The sequence below is a fragment of the Ambystoma mexicanum genome, chromosome 2q (assembly GCF_040938575.1).
Source record: "Ambystoma mexicanum isolate Mex_15411 chromosome 2q, UKY_AmexF1_1, whole genome shotgun sequence".
NCBI classification, from domain to species: Eukaryota; Metazoa; Chordata; class Amphibia; order Caudata; family Ambystomatidae; genus Ambystoma; species Ambystoma mexicanum.
Genome location: NC_090924.1, coordinates 902,250,595 through 902,271,080, shown reverse-complemented (window position 1 = coordinate 902,271,080; position 20,486 = coordinate 902,250,595). Strand labels below are relative to the sequence as shown.

The 20,486-nt window shown below is 45.0% G+C and overlaps 1 long non-coding RNA gene across 1 annotated transcript in view; it reads right to left on the bottom strand.

Moving 5' to 3' along the window:
* Positions 1-2,452: 2,452 nt before the first annotated feature.
* Positions 2,453-20,486, bottom strand: part of LOC138569823 (uncharacterized) — a 231,970-nt gene continuing 213,936 nt past the window's right edge. Inside the window, exons 3-5 of the long non-coding RNA XR_011303339.1 lie at positions 5,132-5,209; positions 3,584-3,758; positions 2,453-3,178 (exon numbers count right to left, since the gene is read on the bottom strand). This is a non-coding gene — a long non-coding RNA (uncharacterized lncRNA). The remainder of the gene's footprint in view (positions 3,179-3,583; positions 3,759-5,131; positions 5,210-20,486) is intronic.

Genomic DNA, 20,486 nt, shown 5'->3' with positions numbered 1-20,486 from the left:
GCACACAGAGTACAGGGCCAGGGTCCTCTCGGACCACTCGCCCCTGATTCTTGGGTGGCAATACTGCCCCCCGAGGGCGAGGATCCCGACATGGCGCCTACGAGCAGAGGCGTTGAGAGACCCCTTCTTTGGGGAGGATTTGCGGGAGGAGATCGTAAACTATTTTGAAACCAACACTGGGAGTGTGGACTCGGCGGGGACATTATGGGAGGCCTTTAAAGTTGTCATGAGGGGGGCGGCCATGGCGAAATCCAAGGGCCTACAGGGTGGGGTTTCAGCTGAACTGAGGGAGACGGAAGCAAAATTGGAAGAGGCCTTAAAAGCCGGTGACGATACAGCAGAGAAACGAGATTTGATACTTAAGCTACAGCAAAAATGTGCGGAATACTGGGAGAGGTTGTGTAACCTTAATTATAAAAAGTACATAGAGAGACAGCATGCGGGAGGTGATAAACCGGGGAGACTTTTGGCGTGGTTATATAAGAGCGAGACCCCCAGAGCCACAATTAGAACTATAGTGAGGGAAGATGGTAGCATAGAGGACACCCAGGAGGGAGTTAATCAAGCGTTTGTGGATTATTATAAAGTGTTATACGGAGAAGATGGGGAAAGTAGCCATGCAATGATAGAGGAAACGCTGGAAGATATGGGGCTGCCCAAGATAAGCGAGGAGGAAAGAGGGGAATTGGACTCCCCGATTACCCTGGAAGAACTGGGGGAGGTGGTGAGGCAGTTGCCTACTAGTAAGACCCCGGGGACAGATGGGCTCCCAAGCGAATTTTATAAGGTATATATAGAAGAGGTCCTCCCCCCGCTGCTAGAAATGATAAACGAAGCATTCGAGATGGGCCGCTTACCGGAGTCACTGAGAGAGGCTGTTATAGTACCTCTCCCTAAACCAAATAAACCTGGGCATAGCTGTGGTTCCTTTAGACCTGTGTCAATGCTGAACCAAGACGGCAAGATATTAACTGCAGTCTTGGCGAATAGACTGAAGAGGGTCATTAGCAAGTTAATACATCCGGATCAAACGGGCTATGTCCCCCATAGAAACATCATCAATAATCATAGGCGACTCCAGAGGATCATTGAGTTTGGCAGTGGAAGTGATGAGGAAATGGCAATCGTGTCCTTGGATGCGATCAAGGCCTTTGACTCCGTCAAGTGGCCGTGGCTGCTGACGGCCCTGAAACACTATGGGTTAGGGCCTGGCTATGTGAGGTGGGCGAAGATTTTGTATAGTGAACCGGTGGCTAGAGTTAGGATCTGTGATATCAGAGAGGTGGCAGTTTAGCAGAGGTACTAGACAAGGATGCCCGTGGTCTCCTATGCTCTACATACTGGCCCTGGAACCTCTCGCGATGTATCTGAGGCAACAATATGACACCATAGGCATCGAGGTGAACGGGGAGCGGCATTTGATCTCCCTATATGCGGACGACATGCTGCTGTATGTGCGGTTTCCAGAGGAGAACCTCCAGTACATCTTGGAAGTGCTTGGGAGATACGCTGTGCTATCTGGCATAGTGGTGAACCCCCAGAAGTCTAGCCTGTTCCCGTTGTGAGGGTATATAGGGGTTCCAGCGGAGAGGTTACCGGTTTTACAGGTACCGTGGGCGGTTAGTATTTTCCGGTACCTTGGGATAGACATATATCACACCGTTGGGGAGGAACATAGGTGTAATACAGAGGTGGCAAACCATAAAATTGAGAAATGCATGCGGTTTTGGGCGAAGCTGCCTTTGGCGATGATGGGGCGGGGAGCAATGCTAAAGATGGTGGTCCTGCCGAGGCTCCTACGTTACTTCGGAAATATATCGTACCTGATTCCTAGGGTTTTTTTTAACCAAACTGAATAGCATGTGTAGGGACTTTCTGTGGCACGGTAGGCGAAACAGAGTGGCGTTATGGGAGCTTCAGAACTTCCATGACAAAGGGGGAATAAAGTTGCCCAACTACGAGGCGTACTATGTGGCGAGCCAGTTGCAGTATGTTGCCAAATGGCTATCTGATGAAGAGACCTCTGACCACAGGTTGTTTGGGCGAGATTGTGCACCTTTTTATCTGAAAGAAATGATGTGGGCACCTAGAGCGGAAATGGTGGGGCGCCCTAAAATGATGCTACTAGGGTGGAAGGTGTGGCTCAGGGCATGCCAAGTGATGGGGGACCCGTCCCCATGCTCACCGCAGATGCCATTGGTTGTATTGACAGGAGCGGACGCTCAGCTGCGACTAATACTCCGGACCCACTGGGAACCGCTGGGGTGGCAACGATGGGGGATCTTTGGCAGGTGGGCTCTAGTGTTACTTCTGAGGAGCTGCGGGAAGTAGCTGGGTTGCACGAAGGCTAGTACATAACTTATGTGTTTACAACAAAGCAAAGTCATGGTGTATCTAAGGTTGGCCCGTATGGGGTGTGAATAAATTAAAGTTATTCATCCGGTCCCAAAACCTTTATATCTAGTATAATTCATAGATATTGCATGCAGTCAGAAATTAAAGTCATTCCTTCAAAATGAGACATAAACATTATGGAAATTGCAAATTAAAAGCTTTATATCAAAGAAACAGAAAATGATATACAAAAGTAAGGTCTAACATGTAACAGCATGTAAAAACAATGGTTTAAATGGTACATACACGAATTAGGTGTAGAATCATTAAAAAAATTGAGAATACGTAATGAAAAAAACTTTTTTAACATAAGTTAGTTAACAGTCACAGTTGGTTGACAAATGAACTCTTAACAAGTGAAAGTATGAAATTGAAGAAAATGAAAAAATAAAAAAACAGTAATATTCATCGTAAGCTGTAACCTTATTGAGGAAAACACGTGCCCCTTGTTGTGGGGCAATTGTGAAGAAACAAATAAGTTAATTATTTTTCGTATCCCAAAATCGAAAATTATTATGTATTGGGATTGGGTCTGCCTACGCATCAGGGGGACAAAGTAAAGGAGACAATGCAAAAAAGGGGAGAGAGCTAATTGGTAAGGTGTCCTTGTCCTTTGGTCAATTGTTTCAGAAAGGAAGGGATCCTAAATGTTGCACTGTAATGTGATGAACCTTGTGTCCCCTCTGGTTAGCACTGCGTTTCGGCGGTACAGACTCCAAAGAATAATGATCTTCGTATCTGAAAAGAATACTCCGCCTTCATCAGGGCAATAAGTAGCAGGACCCTGTAATTGTGAAAAAAAAAGGGGGAGAACCAGTTAGGTGGAAAAAGAGAAATAAACTCTAGTAGTGTTATGCAAAGTTCTAAGGGTAGATGAAGGGTGACAATTATATATCAAAAATCTGCATGCAAACTAGAGTGTCATGCTAGGATATGGGCAGATCAGAGGACATTAGTCTTGTCTGCCTGGGGTCTCATATTACCAAGTCTACATGTTTGTAGGGGTGAGGAGCCTTCAGATCGTGCTGATAGTACACACCCTCCCCGGAAACATAAAAAGATAGTGGTATTGGGTCCCCTTCGGAAGCGCAAATACAAGGGTCTCTGTCTGCCCTGTCGGTCCGGCGGTCCACACGTGGGGGGAAGAAAAGGAGGACAGAGAAACAAAAATAAACAGTTCGAAACTCACCACACGAGGCTGCCATCGAGTGAGAGTGAAGCCAAGGTGGCTATTTAGTATGATGCAGTCTCTTTGTAGAGTCCGTGAAGATAGTTATTTGTTTTGAATCACGAGGAAAGGTGTTATTGGAGAAATTCGCGATGTTCGTAGGTTCTCGTCATCGGACCGGTGAACCGGCTGAGACCTAGAATGAAAGTATGCCTGGATTAGAAACCGGGGCCCAGGGGGTGTGGAAAAACGGGAAAACCGGAAGGCATCAGATGTCATAAGTATTTTCCTACATCTAGGAGCATAGAAGGCACATAACCGGTTACCTATGTAGGTATCTAGTCTCGCAAAAAGATTTTGTAAAGAAATGTGGCCATAGAGGAGCCATGTGGTGAAACCCACGTAGTTACCTGTACATAACTTATCACAGAATGGTACAGAGGATTAAGAGAACATAGCCTGAAACTGTGCGGGAGGAAGAATTGGACGCCACCAGAGACGTGATATATGATATAGCTGAGGGGGGTCATGAGATTTCCAGACTGTATGAGATGTTGATGTCTAAAGTGGGGAAGGAGGTCACGCAGTTGAGAATGGACTGGGAAACGGAGGTTGGGGCCCAAATGGGAGATGGGATGTGGGAACGGGTGCAAGGGTATCATAAGAAGGTGTCTAGAAATGTGAGGTTGAAACAGATACAGCCGTACATAACACACAGGGCTTACATGATGCCTTGGAGGATATCGAGGTTCGAGAATGCAGGTCGGCAAGCATGCCCCAAGTGCGACAAAGAGAATGTGGGCATGGTGCATATGTTCTGGTCATGCCCGATCATAGAGAGGTTCTGGAGGGGTGTAAAAGAGAAACTAGAAGGAAGAGGGGTCAAGATAGTAGTGGATACGGTGTGGGCCTGTCTGCTCGGGGAGTTCCCCAGACCACAGAAACTCAGGCACGTAAGCAAACTAAGGGACCTGGTTTATGTGCTAGCAAAAAGGAGGATTGCTATGGGATGGAAGTCGTGCCATATGCCGAGGATAGAGGTGTGGTGGAAAGACTTGCAAAAATGGGCAGAAGCCGAAACCATGGTATGGCAAGAAGTGTGTAGCGATGGGGGGGGGGGGAGAATGAGTCCCTGATGGCCTGGACATCACTGATAGCCAGACTGTTTGGGTCATTAGACGACCCGACTGTGCCTGGGGAGGAGGTGACCGAACCACAGGGTGTGGAAATTGAAGGTTCAATGCAATAGACTCGCAAAGGGGGTGGGGTAGTGGGAGTAGTGGTTAGGAAGTTAAAAAAGTGTATTTAAACTGTTGGAGCATGCACTGTTTGTTTGGTTATTGTTTGTAAAATTCAATAAAAACGTTTTTTTAAAAAAGGAATAAGAGAAATAAACTTAAAGCAAAGGAGAGTAGACAAGGAGAGAAATGAAGACAAAGAGACAAGAACAGAGAATTAAGAAAAAATGAAGAGAGACATTTATCCAGAACTGCCAAAGTGAATGTAAAGGAAATATAGCTAGACAACAAAGGATTGAGTTAATGAACAATAAAGAGACTATTAACTTACCTTAATCCTGGTGAAATGCAAATCCTGATACCACGATCTGAAGAATTGACCTGAAAGACGTATCCTTTTTCTTTAAATCTATAAAGAAAGAAAAGAGTGTGTTAATAAAAGAATGTTCACTTCTCAACCCATACAATCTATTCACTGACTCCGTTTATTATTATCATTAAAGGGAACAGTGACATCTTCTGGTTAGAAATGCCCACATAATCCACTCTGACATTTGTCCAGTATATGGCTGTATTGTAGGACGTGTACTTGTCCCCTTCATTGGATCATGGGTGCTTGTTAATGTTGTCTCTGTGGGTTTATTCTCCGACCCCTCTTGTCTCTTCAGGAGTTCAGCTTTTTCCATTTGTCTTTTCACCTCACTTGTAGTGGAACTTCTCATAGTTGGGAGTCTCTTCTTCTCCCATGCTTCGGATTGTGGTTCTGCAGTCATTGACACTAGGCCTGGCATGTGTGCATTCAATGTTTGCGTGCGTGTGGTTGTCAGTAACCTTTTTTCATTCATACTCTGCTGACCCTGTCTCCGGCTTTTCGATTTGGTTGTTACCGCCAGTGTGTGTGTGTCTTTGCTATGTCATCAATCTCAAGTTCACTCACTCCATTATCAGATCTTCTAGGGACTGGAATGACTATGTAGGGTTTGGGTGCCTTTGTGGGCTTCATGTGTGCAATATTAGGTGGGTGCACTGGGATTGAAAAGCTTTGTGTACCAATAAATAATGCAGTTGTGATCGTCAGTGACAGTAAAACAATGATGAATATAATGCATAAATACATAATACCCATGTAGGTCAATCTACATAATTTACTTCCAGAAAAGCACGGACATCTCTCCCCCTGAGGGGGGATGAGATTGCTGCTCTGGATCCCCATCTCGATCATCTGTTGAAACATGCTAACTTTTAATACAACTTCTAAACAATATTATCTCTGGATTCTGTTGGTTCTGGTTGTGAGCTGCAGGTACTGAAACATTTGTCCCCCTTTGTCTGAACACTGGATTGTCTATTATTTCTGGACACAGTTCTCTTGCTAGGCTATGGGAAGTCTCAAAATCAAGCAATAATTCACCAGGTCTCTTTACAGTGCATGTTCAAAATATATATTAGTTCCCAATCTATGCCTCTGATCTGCTTCATTCCTGAAGACGTGCTGTGTTCTTGTCAGTATAAAAATGAAAAAAATGAAATCTCTGGCACTACTCTCTCCATCTGTCTCTCGGCTGAAAGTTTAAAATCTTCTCAAATAGTTCTATTGATGGTTAGAAAGTTCGACTTGTATCACGATACCATGCAAGAGCATGCCAATCTGCGTAGAATTAGCTGCGTCTCCGATGAATGTGAGGACGTCAACATCGACAGGTCTTCCCATAAGCTCTGGAAATCCTCAATTGGGCAAAAGAAAACATTACTCACCAACCTGCTGTCTTCTGGTGACAGGGACATTTGTCCTGCCTTTGCTGAAGTTTGGGACTGTTGGCTCTCACTTACTGTGAACAGTCTCTGCAATTTCGGTGTGCGTGAAGAGCAACTTGAATAACTATTCCATTTAGGATTATACTTAAACGTTCTGTATTTGCTGGATCTTGAAGAAATGTCAATACGTCTGTAGTTCTTCCGACAAGATCTTGACAGTCTTCAATTAGGCGAAAGAACAGTACACTAATAAGCATATGTGCTTCTTCCTCCACTTGGTACATTTTCCTCGCTATATTCCGGAAGTAGGAGGAACTGCTCGGCAATTACAGTAAGCAGCCTCCTTATAGTTTTTTTGTTTTCAGGATCTTGAAGAAAGTCAGTGATACTGGTGAGCCTCCCCATCAGTGATGGGTACGATCTTAGCACTAGATCGAAATATGTCAATATATCTTTGGTGACGTCGGTACTGTGTGACACCATAAGTGATTCCGAACAAAGTCTCTGTGTGGAAAGAATTTGGGTACTGTATTTTCTTCCAATTTATTTGTTCTTGATCAAAATTTGGCATATTCTTTTCTAATCAAGGCTTCAGCGTGCCTCAGTCCAAAGTTCAAAGCCAACAGACCATGTGTGGTTTACACGTGCAATTTTCTTCTTCACCCTGTAACGATGATGCGCCGAGTGTCCGTTTTCTATGTCCTTATCCCCCCTTTTTTTCTAAGAGGAATGTCCAAAATGAAGCCACAACTTGTGCATAAAAGTTCCTCGTCTTTGCTTTGCTGCTTGTCATGCGTCCTTCTTCCTCATCATGGATCGCGTCTGCACATGCTGTGGTGCTTCCCCATCGTCCATAGTCTCTTTGCGGTGGGGTGCAGGCAGGGGGCCTTCTCCGATGTATGGCTTGATGTCACTCAAAATGATCCAAGCTCTTCTTCCTTGTAGTTTTACTGCAGAGGGAGTGCAGTCTTCCACTGTAAAGGGACCATTAAACCTTGGCTCGTCCCACATTTTCCTCATATGATTCTTTACCAGGACGGTATCTCCAGGGAAGATTGATGGAAAACGTAGTCCTTGAGCTATGACTGCGATGGTATCTCCTTCTGTGTTCCGAGCTGCCCTGCACCCTTTTCGTCGTCGCTGCAGCTGGCCTGAAATTACACTAAGACAAGATGTCATGCAATTCAAGTAGTTTTGCATTTCAGACCCTAAGATTTCTCTTGTTGGCTGGGCATCACATCTAGCTCTGTCTCGAGGTGTCATGGGAGTGTGCATTCTTCTTCCTGTGGCTATTTCGTGCGGCGTAAAATGATGGTCAGATCCGGGTTGGTTCCTGAGTGCATGCAGTGCCAAACGAAGGACGTGTAAACATCCCTTTCTTAGAGTAAGCTTCAACTTGGCTATCCTCTCCTTTAATAAGCCATTGACCTTCTCATATTACATTGCACGTGATACGCCGACGAGAACTTGTGCTTTATACCAAGCAGCAAGCTAATCTGTTTGAAAACTTCATTTACAAAATGAGTTCCATTTATCTGAATTCATTACTTCACATACCCCCCACCTGGGAAATACTTCTCTCACTAAAAATGTGGCCGCACACATAGAGGCTGGGTGTGTACGTGGACCTGCTTCTATCCATCTAGATAATGGACACACCACAACAATTAGATACCTGTACCCGTTACATACTTGAATCATATCGACGTAATCGACATGCAAGTGCTGAAAAGGCCCATTTGGCCTTAGGATGACTCATCTAATTACTTTTAGTGTGTGCCCAGCTGTGAATTGTTGGCAGATTATACAGTTCACTATAAAAAAAATGCAACGTGCTCGGTTGAATTTGGTATGAACCAGTCTTCTGCGAGCGTTGCCGCTAGATTCTCTTTTGACATGTGTGCTGGGTAGTGTAATTGTTCCAGCACTATGTTTAACACAGCTATAGGCATTACCGGTTTACCAGTGCTATCTTGTCGCCACAAGCTGTCAGAGGGGTTTAAAGAACTCCACAGATTTTTCTCTTCCTGTGGTGCCTCCATTTGGTGTTCCATCAACTGTGCCTGTCCTAGATTGTTATAGCTTTCAGGCGTGGTCCGTGCAACCATCATCCTCTCATTTGTATGGGTGATTTGCACTTCCATGTTCGTTTCACTTTTGGATGCCTTACGTTTGGCTTCCGTGTCTGCTGCTTGATTTCCGTGTGAGTTAAAATCTGTCCCTTTCGTGTGGGCGGCGAATTTCACGACCGCTATGGGAGCTGTAGTGCCTTGATCAACTTGTCCAATAAGGCTGCGTGCTGCACTGGTGTGCCGTCTGCTCGGAGGTAGCCCCCTCCTCTTCCAGCGCGCTCAGCCTGCGTGCACTGTGGATGTCACATAGGCAGAGTCATTGTACACCGTTACTTCATGGTCTGCATGATCCTCAATGGCGAGTATCAATGCCAATAATTCTGCAGCCTTGTGTTTCATTGCAGTGAAATTCTCCATTTGCCGTGTGTTTCATTACAGCGACGCCTGTATATCTTTGCCCATCATTTTGATCAATTATCGAAGAACCGTCAATAAAGACACTTTCTCCTTCTGCCAAAGCATTTTCTTTTACTCTGGGTATTTCGTCATAGAATTCTTCATAGTTCGCACAGTCATATGTTGGCTCTCCTTCAGTGACTGGCTCTGCTATGAACATAGCTGGGTTCACTATTTTGCATCGGACTATCTTAATTGAAGGATTTGAAATGATCACTTCAGAAGCAGAAGCTCCCTGAGATGACATTGTGCTCTTAGGCTACTCTAGGATAGCAAATAGTGAGTGCTCAATATACGTCATTGAGCATCCCATTACAATGGTTGTAGCGGCAGCTAGAATTTGTTTGCAAGGGAAATGGTCTCTCATCACTGGGTCCAAATTTCCACTATAACATGCCAGGGGCTTGTACCCCAATGTGGTTCTCCGAGTAAGCACTGCCGTCATAACGCTGCCATTTGTGTGTGAAAACAGGAAGAATTCCTCTGCATAATTGGGAATCCCCAAAACTGGTGCCGTGAAAATGGCTCTCTTGAGTTCAGCAAACCCTTCCTCCATGGTCTCTGTTGATTCCATTTTTTCTTTAGTCACTTGGGTCTTCTTTAAGGCCTGAAGCAAAGGCTTGTTGTAAGAGCTGTATTTGAAGACCCAAAGCCCGTCATAGCTGCACAGGCCTAAGAAACTCTGCATTTGTTTTATTGTGTGTGGCTTAGCCGTGTTCAGTATGGCTTCAGCTCTTTCTGGGGTAACTCTTTTCCCCTAATGCGAGATCAGTTGGCCTATGTACAGCACTTCTTGTTGACAATATTATAATTTCTCTTTGTCAACTTTATATTCTTTCTCAGCCAATATAGTCAATAGTTGGATAGAATCGTGTCTACATTGCTCCTCTGTCGTGCTGCAAATTAAGATGCCATCCACATATTGCAGGACAACGCTTACTAATGCAGTATTGCTCAGGTCCATCTGCAGGACTCTTAAAAATATAAGGTGACTCACAGTACCCCTGGGGAAGCCTCGTGCGTTTCACACGCATCTGTCTGAAAGTGAATGACTTTAGATCTTGTGAGTCACGGTGCAACGGGATTGAGAAAAATGCATTTTTCAAGTCAATCACCGTGAAATAGTTTGCTTCAACAGGTATATTACATAAAATTGTAGCTGGGTTCAGGACTAAAGGGAACTCGGCCTCAACAATATCATTTATAGGGCGTAAATCCTGGATTGGCCTCCAAGACCCTCCCTTTGAATTTTTTGATCGGATAAACCGCAGGATTGCATGACAATTCTGACGTCACTAAGATGCCGTGTTCCTTCATAGTAGAAATGGTCTTAAAAATTCTCTCATCTGCCTCCCAGGACATGGGATATTGTCATGCTAATGGAAGAATTGCTCCTGGCTTCAGTTTGATTCTCACCTCTCCAACTCCTTTCAGTAACCCTACGCCATAGGGGCCTGTAGTCCATAATGAGACAGGAACTTGGGCCATGTCATCAAAATATTCAGGAGGAAGGTACCATGCCAACATCATTCTCTGAGGCACTTCCATTTTGATCATTTTCACCCAAAAGGTGAGACTCACCTCCACTATGGCCTCTCCCATATCTGCGTGCTCTTCAATCAGATCATCATCAGTGACGTCAGTCAATTGGTATCCTTCTTCAATGGCGATTACTGCGCACCATTGCCGGCCTTCATCGTCATAACCATCGATCAAGCCATTTTCCCCTCGTACTGCAGCTGTGTGTAACATCAAGGGAAACACTTGTCCCTTTTCCTCGTGCATCGGTATTCTTTTTCTGAATAGAAATTCATTTGGGGTCCTCATGATTTTGTCTGCAAGGCCTGGCAGCCTTGCCATTAGCACACGTATTCCATATGTGAATATTTCGGGCTCTAATTGTGTAGCCCTCATAGCTATGTGTCATGCATATGGTCTAATCATTTCGCATATGTTTGAATAGTGCATTCCTGGAGTTGAACATATTATGCCCTCCTCCATGAATGAGATTGTCATATCTAACTGTGTCATTAGATCTCGACCCAAAATGTTTACTGGGTCTGCCGTGAATATAATAAAGGCACATTCATTTCACATTCTCCTATAGAGACTGGAAGTGTGTTTGTGAAGGGAACTTGACTTGTAGCTCCTGTGAAACTGAGTATTAGTGGCATCGCCAGACAAGGAAAACTTGCCTTCACGTATGCACAAACGTGTTGTGCCCATGTCAACTAAGAAGGAATATTCTGTATCCCCTATAACGACATCCACCCTAGGTTCCCATCGAGCTGTCCTAGTCCATATACAATTTTGTCCCAACTTGTGCTGATGGATTTGCCCCGTTCCTAATGTTGCTTCCCATTCCGGGGCTCACGGCTTGCCCTGTGCTCATCGTTTGTGACAATTGCAACGGTGACTGTTGGGACTGCCCTTGTGGAAAACTTACTATAACTGGGGGTTGTGGGTTTTGTTGTGCTCCTGGCGTTTGCTGTTGCACCGTGTGATACTGTGCAACTCCCTGTGGTACGAAGGCGGGTGGATTTGCCACGCCTGCTCCTATTACTTGGCTGTTTTGCATCACGTCTTTGTTTCTGCATGTGCGTGCTAGATGCCCTGTCATTCCACATAGCCAACATACTGGCGGTGGTCTGATCATTTGCCGGTTTGACATATCCTGATTGCCATTTTGCATATTTTGGAAACCTCCTTGATTATTCTGGACACTTCCTTGATTACTGTACCATCCTCTTCCCCTAAATCCTCTTCCCCTGGGGTAAAACCCAGTATTGCCCTGATTATTCTGTTGTGGATTATTGACCTGTTGCATGCTCGATTCAGTGTTGCTAGTCATCATGGCTCCCTCAAGAGCATATTTTGACAATTTCTTCTGTCACTAGTTTGGCCTCTTCACCCTTTCGTGCAGCTTCCTTTTTGCGATTCTTTTCTTGCAGTAGCCTGCAATAGTGTGCGATGGTCAGCTGTATTTCTGACCATGGTTTAGCCTCCCTTCCTACCAATTTTTTGAGCTGTTTCTGTACGGGCTCTGGCAGTCCTTGGCATAATATATGGTAGAACACAGGTATAGATTTCCCCCAAGATTCATGAGTCTCGAGTACCCAAGCGTCTTGAAAATTCTGTATGTAAATCAGTGGATCTTCCGACTCCTTCATTTTACGTGACATAATAGCTCCCATATCGGAAGTGTCTGGGTAAAGCACTCATAGCGCTTTCCATACCGCGGCTCTGCAATTGTTAAATGGAGCTCCATCATGCGCTGTATTAATTTTGGTTACACCAGGGTAACCTGCCCGTGTCAACACATCGTCTGCTCTCTTACCAAGTATGGTGATTAAGAGACCCTTGATATCCGCAATAGCTAACGTGTTCCCACCTGTCGTTTTTTCTAACTCGTATATCCATTTTCCGGCTCCCTTTGTCAACATTGGAAGCTTGTTTTTCAAATTTTCTCGATCCATGTGTGGCCATGGAATATATTGTGGTCTTGCTCCCCCTTTCTCGAGTATAGGAAATTGGGATGCATGGCCCTCTCTCTCTTCTCTCATTGTTTTCCTGTCTATTGAGGGGCAACATTCCCACATCGGCGCCTGCCGGGCAATGTCCTGAGCATGCTCACATAGGGCGGTGGAAACACCCCACTCTGACCGTGAGATACTTCTTCATGTTGGTCCGACTGTGTGGCTAACTCTGATGCCCTCAGCACAGACTCACTAGTGCCTGACCATTTTATCCCTTTTCCCCTTGGGAATCGTCTTTCGCCCCTTCTCTCCTCCTCCTTTTTTTCACACTCCTCCCTTTCTGTGTCAGACATTGTTTTTCCCCAACTCGTGCAACTTCTCGCATCTTCTTTGTTCCTACTTATTTCTAGTCGATCCAGGGATAGTTCTCTATTCCCACTACTTCGGGAGACATCCTCAGTGTCATACAGCTGAGTGCTCTCTAGGTGCTCGTCTTCCCCCTCCCCTTGGGGTATTTGTTCTAACCCCATTTCGTCACATATTCTGTCACTCATTTCTCTGATTCTTCTGGTGTCGAAGTCATCTTCAATATTCACCCTAGACGTACCTGGTACTGAATCGTACTCAGGAAAGAATTCTTTGATGTCTTCCCAATCCACTACTGGTTCAGGTTTCTTAATCTCTCTCTCCAGATATTCAAGATCTCATGCTCTCTGTCTTCACTTACATTCTACATCGCCATCGAATTCTCTGCGCTTCCTCGCCTCTTCTCTGACCCCATCTTCTTCCCTTTTTCTTTCATTTGTACGTTCCTCTGCCCTTCGGATTTCCTCATCCCTTCGTCTCTTCATTCTTTTCTCTCGGATCCTCTGCTCTTCCTCAAACTTGCACTGCTCCTGTCTGTCTATATCATTGGCTGCTCTCTGTTTGCGATCGAGCTGCCTTTCTTGCTCTTTCCGATATAACTGTTCTCGTCGTTGCCCATCTTTTTTCCTTATTCTTTCATGTCTCAATTCTTTCTTTTTCTCCTTTCTCTATACATTGTCTAGCCTCTCCTTTTGTTTCATGTCATCAATGCCTTTGCCATCGAGTTTCAATAAAATCTGCCCTCCCATCCATTCGTTCTTTGCGAACACTATCTCATCAGTTCTATCGTCGCTTCCATAACATCTTTTACCTTCTCTCCCCTTATCGAGAGATGCACTTGTCTGTGTCTGGTCCCTTATCTCATCATCGCGTCTCTCCTTGTCCATTGGGACTGTGGAGGTGATATACTTATCTTTATCCTTACCTTGATTTTCATCACTACTTTGCGTAGGTGACTCATATGCCGGGTTGCTATACCCTGTAGCTGCTTTAAGTTCTCTCAGCGGGTATAACCCCTCATCCTTATTACTCTTCAATTTTTGTTTCAGATGGGGCGGATGGCACGGTAGGCGTCTCATCCCCCTCTGTACATACATTAAGTATCCAATCTATTGGCGGCTCCTCTTCCTTTCCCTGTTCATACATTTTCCAAAGCTCTAGAACAGCTTGGCGTTTGTCTAACTTTTTGCCCGTGTGAGTAGCGTGCAAGTATGTCATGCGTTGCAAAACAGCTTTAGATAAGGACCCGCCCTGTGGCCACAGCATAAACAGTTTGTGGGTGGTGCCTTTAACCCACTCTGTACTGTATTTTTCCAGCTTAGGTGCATTTTTCGGCAACTGTTTGCACAGATGTGCTAGTGGAGTTATGTCCCCCATGTTTAAATCTGTGCCCTTTCCTTTTATATAACACTTTTATCAAAGCTTCATGTTATTTAAACAATTTCAACAATATGATCAAGCACCAATCACCGCAAACTCCAATCCTGATTTTTTCACAAAATATTGATGTCTTCTATTTTACTCAAAAAACATCAGGTTGTCTTCTACAATCTGCCAAATGTCCAATCGCACAGTTTTTCTGCTAGTTCCTTGAAGGAAAATGTTCCGTCCTATGACGTCACAACAATCAACACATAAGACAGATGTTAACAGACTAGATGAACTCCAGCTGGTCACACGTATCTCTGCCTCTAAATGTACTCTGACGAGGAGTTTAAATGTATCCCTTTCGCGGCGCCTTTAATCGCTGTGGTAGTCTATTCGTTCCCCTTTATTTGGGACTCTGGATACAAGTTTCTTATAGCTGCTATATTAAGTGTAGGACTACGGCAAATCCTCTCTCTTCTCGGGTGTCCTCCCGGTAACCTCTCTTTTCTCGGGTGTCCTCCCCAGTATCTTCCCTTTATCCACTTAATTATTCTTGATTCATTATTCCCTTCCCCATATATATATATATACACACATTTTTCTCTACTTCTAGTTATATTTTGTTTTCCCGCCTCCCTCCATTATCTTTTCTCTTTACTTGTTCTAAAGCATGCACTTTTGCAAAAGCATTGGACTTTTTCACTCACCGTTCGCATGTTTCCTCTCTGGACCCTCGGGATCACCGCCTTCTTCGGCTTTTCTCCCACTCAGCTGCCTGTAGGAGTGGGAAGGGGTTAGGTGGGTAACACGGGTGCCTTCAGACCTCGCACTGCAGATTTTTTATCTTTAATCTACCACTGTCTACGGGGAGCTTCACGGTCTAATCAGCCGAATGGCAAAGGACTTGTGATATTGCCGAGGACCTAGAGTTACTTTATGTTGACGGTCAATGGGTGTCTTATTATAATCGATAACCATCAATATATGCTACCAAGTGTACTCTGAGACCCCTGACCGGCCCATAGAGTTGGTGTTTGCGCAGAAGCACTTTAAGACAAGATAGCAGGACCTGTGAGATGGATGGGGGTGCAGATTTATTACTTCAACACCAATCAATAAGGACAACTCAAACAGTTTGGCAAACGGAGTCCGTTTAATTACAAGTACAAAAAACAGGGCGTTATGAATGTCAGCAGTGATGCAATCTTCCTTCTAGTTTCAACTCCAACGAATTTCATACAAGTTGTAACATTTATACTGAAAACTTGTCATCATTATCGTGTAACACTCAAAAGTTGACATGCAATTCTATTGGTTAGGAAAAGGTAACTTTACTATAGGTACTATATCTGTATATTGTAACGGAGTGAGGGGATTGGGTAAACACTGTCAGGTGGGCATCTAAGCCTCTCCTCCAAAAATGACCACTGCAGACGTTACTAAAAGTATGACGTCCCATTGGTTCTACTAACTATAGGACCCTAGATTGTTATTGGGTTGGCACCAACCCCATGCATATTTTTTCTACTTCCTCCAGTCCTTGTTACAATCAATCATAACTTTAGTAGCCATGTGTCAATTAGGTATCTGCTGTTGGCCTCGAAACTGCATCTTCTGTCTGGAAAAGGTTCTGATATCTTCATCTGGCCTGGTGCCATGCGTAGGTGTGAACACTCACTCGTTCTTGCTTGGCTGGTCACGTGATTCAGACACCGTGAATTTGCCTCTTTTCCATCAATTTGTGTATTTGATTTTCATTTCACCCACCACCTGCCTTCGCCTTCTTATCTTGACCTTTCAGAGACAGGATATTGTGTTCGTGTTTGATAGCTACTGTTCATTTCTTCTATTAGTATGACCTTGGCTCTCCTGGCACGAGTTGCCTCTGCTGAGTTTCGTTTCAGCTGTCTCTTCTCATTTTTGCTAAATACGAAGCTTTCTCTTGTGGCCTTTAGTAAACTGGGTTGATTCTGCTTCTTGTGCAAAGTAGAAATGAACTTATAATAAGGTGCTTCTTTTGAGGTAGGTTATGTGTAGTGGTGCTTGCCGCACTATTCTTCTACTAAGCATAGTAAGCCGCACTGTTTTGTTAGCTTTCTTGCGGTTCCAAGCATATTTACAGGTGTAAACTGGTCAAATATCTTCATCTTGCTTACAGCTTAAACTTCTTGCATTTTGACATTGTCCTTTCACTTTAGGTTCACAATATACTTATTCATGGCGCCTTGTCTCTTTATATCATTCTCTGGTTGTCATTTCTCCTATCTGTGAGTCAATCCGGGCCCTTGTGACGTCACCATTCGTCTTCTATTAAGGCCTTTTTGGTTTCTTCAGGGACTGTACTTAGGCGATCTTCATTTCGTTTAATTTGTTGATAGGGTTTTCTTAATGGATACATTACTGTCCATGGTTTTCTGGGTATTGGTACTTCAATAGGTGCTGTTCTTCTAATAGGCACTGGGCAGAGTCCTACTGTGGCTCTCTGCTGGTTTGTTTGCTCGTCATACGTCACATATCTCGGTGTGAATGTCCCTGGTACTTCAAAATGGACGTTTGGGGTGCGGGTTTTATTTGGGACCTCCTCTACAACTCAATTTAAGAAAAAGTGCAGATAATTTGTAAGTGGCACGGTTATACACTGATTCTTAAAACCATAAGCATCCCACTGCTGCCACCAGTGTAAAGACTGGATGGGGATGTCTGTGTTCCTGCTCTCTATATGGCAGAGGAGAGGCACAGAGGACCCCAGCCAAGATTCTCTATTACGGTAGCAATGGACGAGCAATCAAGGCCTAGCTTCTCAGGAGGTGATGCAGGCTGGTTCTTAAGTACAGTGTAGTCCCCAAGCACCCACGAAGGAATGTCCACACACTGTATTGGTTAAAACACTGTTTATATATAATTAAGGTTCAAGGTTATATACACAATCACAATAACTCACTTTGTGCTCAGTTAACCTACAATGGCAAATATATACAGTTCTAAGAGGTACCACAATTATTATCAGATTTCATTAAAGTGCATCAACTGTACGCAGGTCAAATATCACAAATCAATTAATAAAGGTAAGCATCAATAGACAAAGGAGGAAAGCAGTTGATTAGAACATTTGGCTGAATACTGGCCCCTACCACTAGACACAGTTCTGTGTGGAGATCCCCCCCCACCTGGGCAACTTGTAAAATAAAGACATACTACAAGCCCAGTCCATATATTGTTCAATGAGTCTTATTTCCTTCTAAAGTGTTTCTACCACCTCAATGTACCTGGAATAGCAGAGTTCCTCGAGGAGGCGTCGATGGATCCTTCTTGAGTGACACCCTTTAAAGCAGGAGCCACGTATCATCGATGGGCTTTGAAGAAAGTGAATTTAGCGTTGGTGATCCTCGAGAAATGTTCGGTGGCATCGAGGCAGCAGCTCTGGTCCTGGCGGTGTTCGACGATGATGAGTCGAAGACGTCCTGCAAGGAAGAGGCGTGCGGGGAACCTCGATGTCGATAGTTCACGACCGCAAAGAATCTGTGAAGAACTTCGGCCCAGCAAGGGCGTCGAGTCGTCCAGCGTCTCTATGGTCTTTGGGTGATGGGAAACCCACCGGCGGATGCTCCTCGGTGCGTCGACAGCCTGGCCTTCTCCGGCGGGATAAGGCGGTCGGCGGTGTGGATGAGCGCATCCGGGAATCAAATGTCTCAGGCAAAGAAGCGTTGCGGCTTCAGTCATTGACAGCAAAGCGTCAAGCAGTCACCGCTTCTGGGCAACTAACTTCGACAGGCCTCCAGCGGTTAAAGCAAACCTGCGAACCCTGGTCGATGACGGTGGACAGCTGTCCAGTGCTTCTCTTTGTTTGTCATTGGCGATCCCTGTCTACGGCTGACAGTCTTTCGTAGGCTGACTTCCAGGGCATTTAGGTGAAGGTTAGCAGTGCAAGATGGTCCCTCGTAGCTCGGGAAGAGGGCCCCTAACCAGGTCCTCTCTGGATCAGTTTTTGAAGACACAGCAGCTTTCAGACCGACAAAGTAGAGCAACAGCAATACTTTTCTTCCAGCAGGGCTTCAAAGTTAAGCTTCAGTTTCAATGTCAGTTTCAACTTCAGCTTCTGAACAATTTCTAGCAGTGAGAGGGCCCCCAGATATACTATTGATCTCCGATTCATTCTGCTAAGTCACACTCAGGCAACCAATCACTCAGAAGGGCATTCAGGTAGTCAGTCAGCCAATGAGGTGCACGGTGCATTCAGGGCATTCTTCTCCACCCAGACACTCACAACACAGAATGTGGATTCGGAAAAGTACCAGGCAATTCAACACTACACACTGCATTCATACCAGTTTCAGGCAGGGCTATCTCAGTCATTGTGTCAAACACCAGATCCACAACACAGAATGCGTATTCGTCACACACTCCATTTACCCAGGTCCCACCCACAGTTGTATGCACAACATATGGTCGTTGGGAAGGCTCCAGCCAGTCTGGTCAGCGCTTCCACACACTACCATATATGGAACTTCCACCCAACAGCCAGTCAGGGGGAAGGGACAGCATCAGGGCTTCCCAGGACTTCAGGAAAACCCAGGTAACAGGTGATGAAAGGCAAGAGGCTACAGTGGCCACCTTGTTTCCATCAGGAATCTACAGATTCCAATGACAGGGTCTGGGAATCCCAAATTTGGAGGATACTCATAGCACCTGTCAAAGTCAGCATGGAGCTGCCACCAGCCCACACCCGTCTCTGTGGGCCTCACAAAGGTGCCAGAAAACATACACTAGGGGCACAGGGTTGTACCCCACCCATGGGTGCCATAAGGGTATCCCATAGGTCTGTACACCAAATCAAAAGAGAGAGCTTCACCGCCAGGATTCCCACATGAACTCCTGTGTGGAAAACATGACAGAACACACAATAAAAACAGTAAAGAACAAGGATATGCAGGCCCTGTCCCTCCAATGCATTTCCAGCATCACACAGACAAAACTGGAAATGACTTGGCTAAGCAGTTGGCCAAAACCAGAGCCATCCACAGGGATCTCATGGAAACCCAAATCCCTGGTGGGGAAAATCCAGGTCACTGCTGTCACCAGGTCCCAAACACATGCCCAAAATGAACTCTCAACTAACCAGTGGTGTAAAGAAACCTCCAGATGCTAATTTCATTACGGCACAAAAAGAGGACCCGACTATTGGGAAATGTTATCAACATATTGAAAGCCCTGTGAATTTTCCTCAGACAGAATCCGATTATATTGGGAAAGAGGATCTACGGGTGTTGATGAAGTTTCCCAAAATGTTCTGAATCCAAGACTGTTTGTTGGTACGGAGATCCATATCTGGATGTGACAAGTGGGTGGTACCTACCTCATTCCGAAGCCTGATGTTAAGTCAAGCTCATGATGCGGCCAGGGCCGGTCATAGGGGGTTTCATACAACCGTAGCAATCTTGCGATCAAATGGGTCAGGACATCGACCTATACTTAAAGGGGTGTCTTGTGTGTGCTCAATTTCAGCCAAGTTCCCTCACAAACCGAGTCCCCCTACAGAAAAGGGTAATGACACTGCCTTGGTCGGATTTGCAAGTCGATTTCAGCGAGCCAGTGATTCACTCCACTAGAGGAAACAAGTACATGTTGACCGTGACATGCTTATTTACCAAGTGGGTGAAATGTCTTCTGGGCCCAAATTGCAAGGCAGAGACAGCTGCCGCCCTAATGAACTGTCACAACTTCTCTCATTTCAGCCTTCCCCAAAGGAGTGAGTGGGACTGAGGAAGACTATTTACCAGTGAGGTGATGACAAATATGTGGGAGATACTAGGGGTAAAGAGAAAACTCCACATTGCCTACCACCTAGCCTCGAGCGGGGGAGTTGAGAGGTACAATAAAACTATTATGGGCATCTTGAAGAAGTTTGTGGCAGACTCTGGACTTAGTTGGGACATCCGGTTACCACTTGTCCTGAAGGCCATCAGGTCTAACACCTTCTTTTGCAACAAAACTGTCTCAATTTGAGCTCATGACTGGACATAAAATGGTGCTATCTCAGCAACTGCTCTACAGACCTCAAGAGCAGGCCCTGATCAACGTGTCCACGACTCATGAGTACATTTAAAATGTACCTAAACACCTTCAGCCCGCTTTTGCTTACGCGTAGCGAAACTTAGAAAAGTCGTCAGAGGGTAGGAAAACTCACTGCAACTTA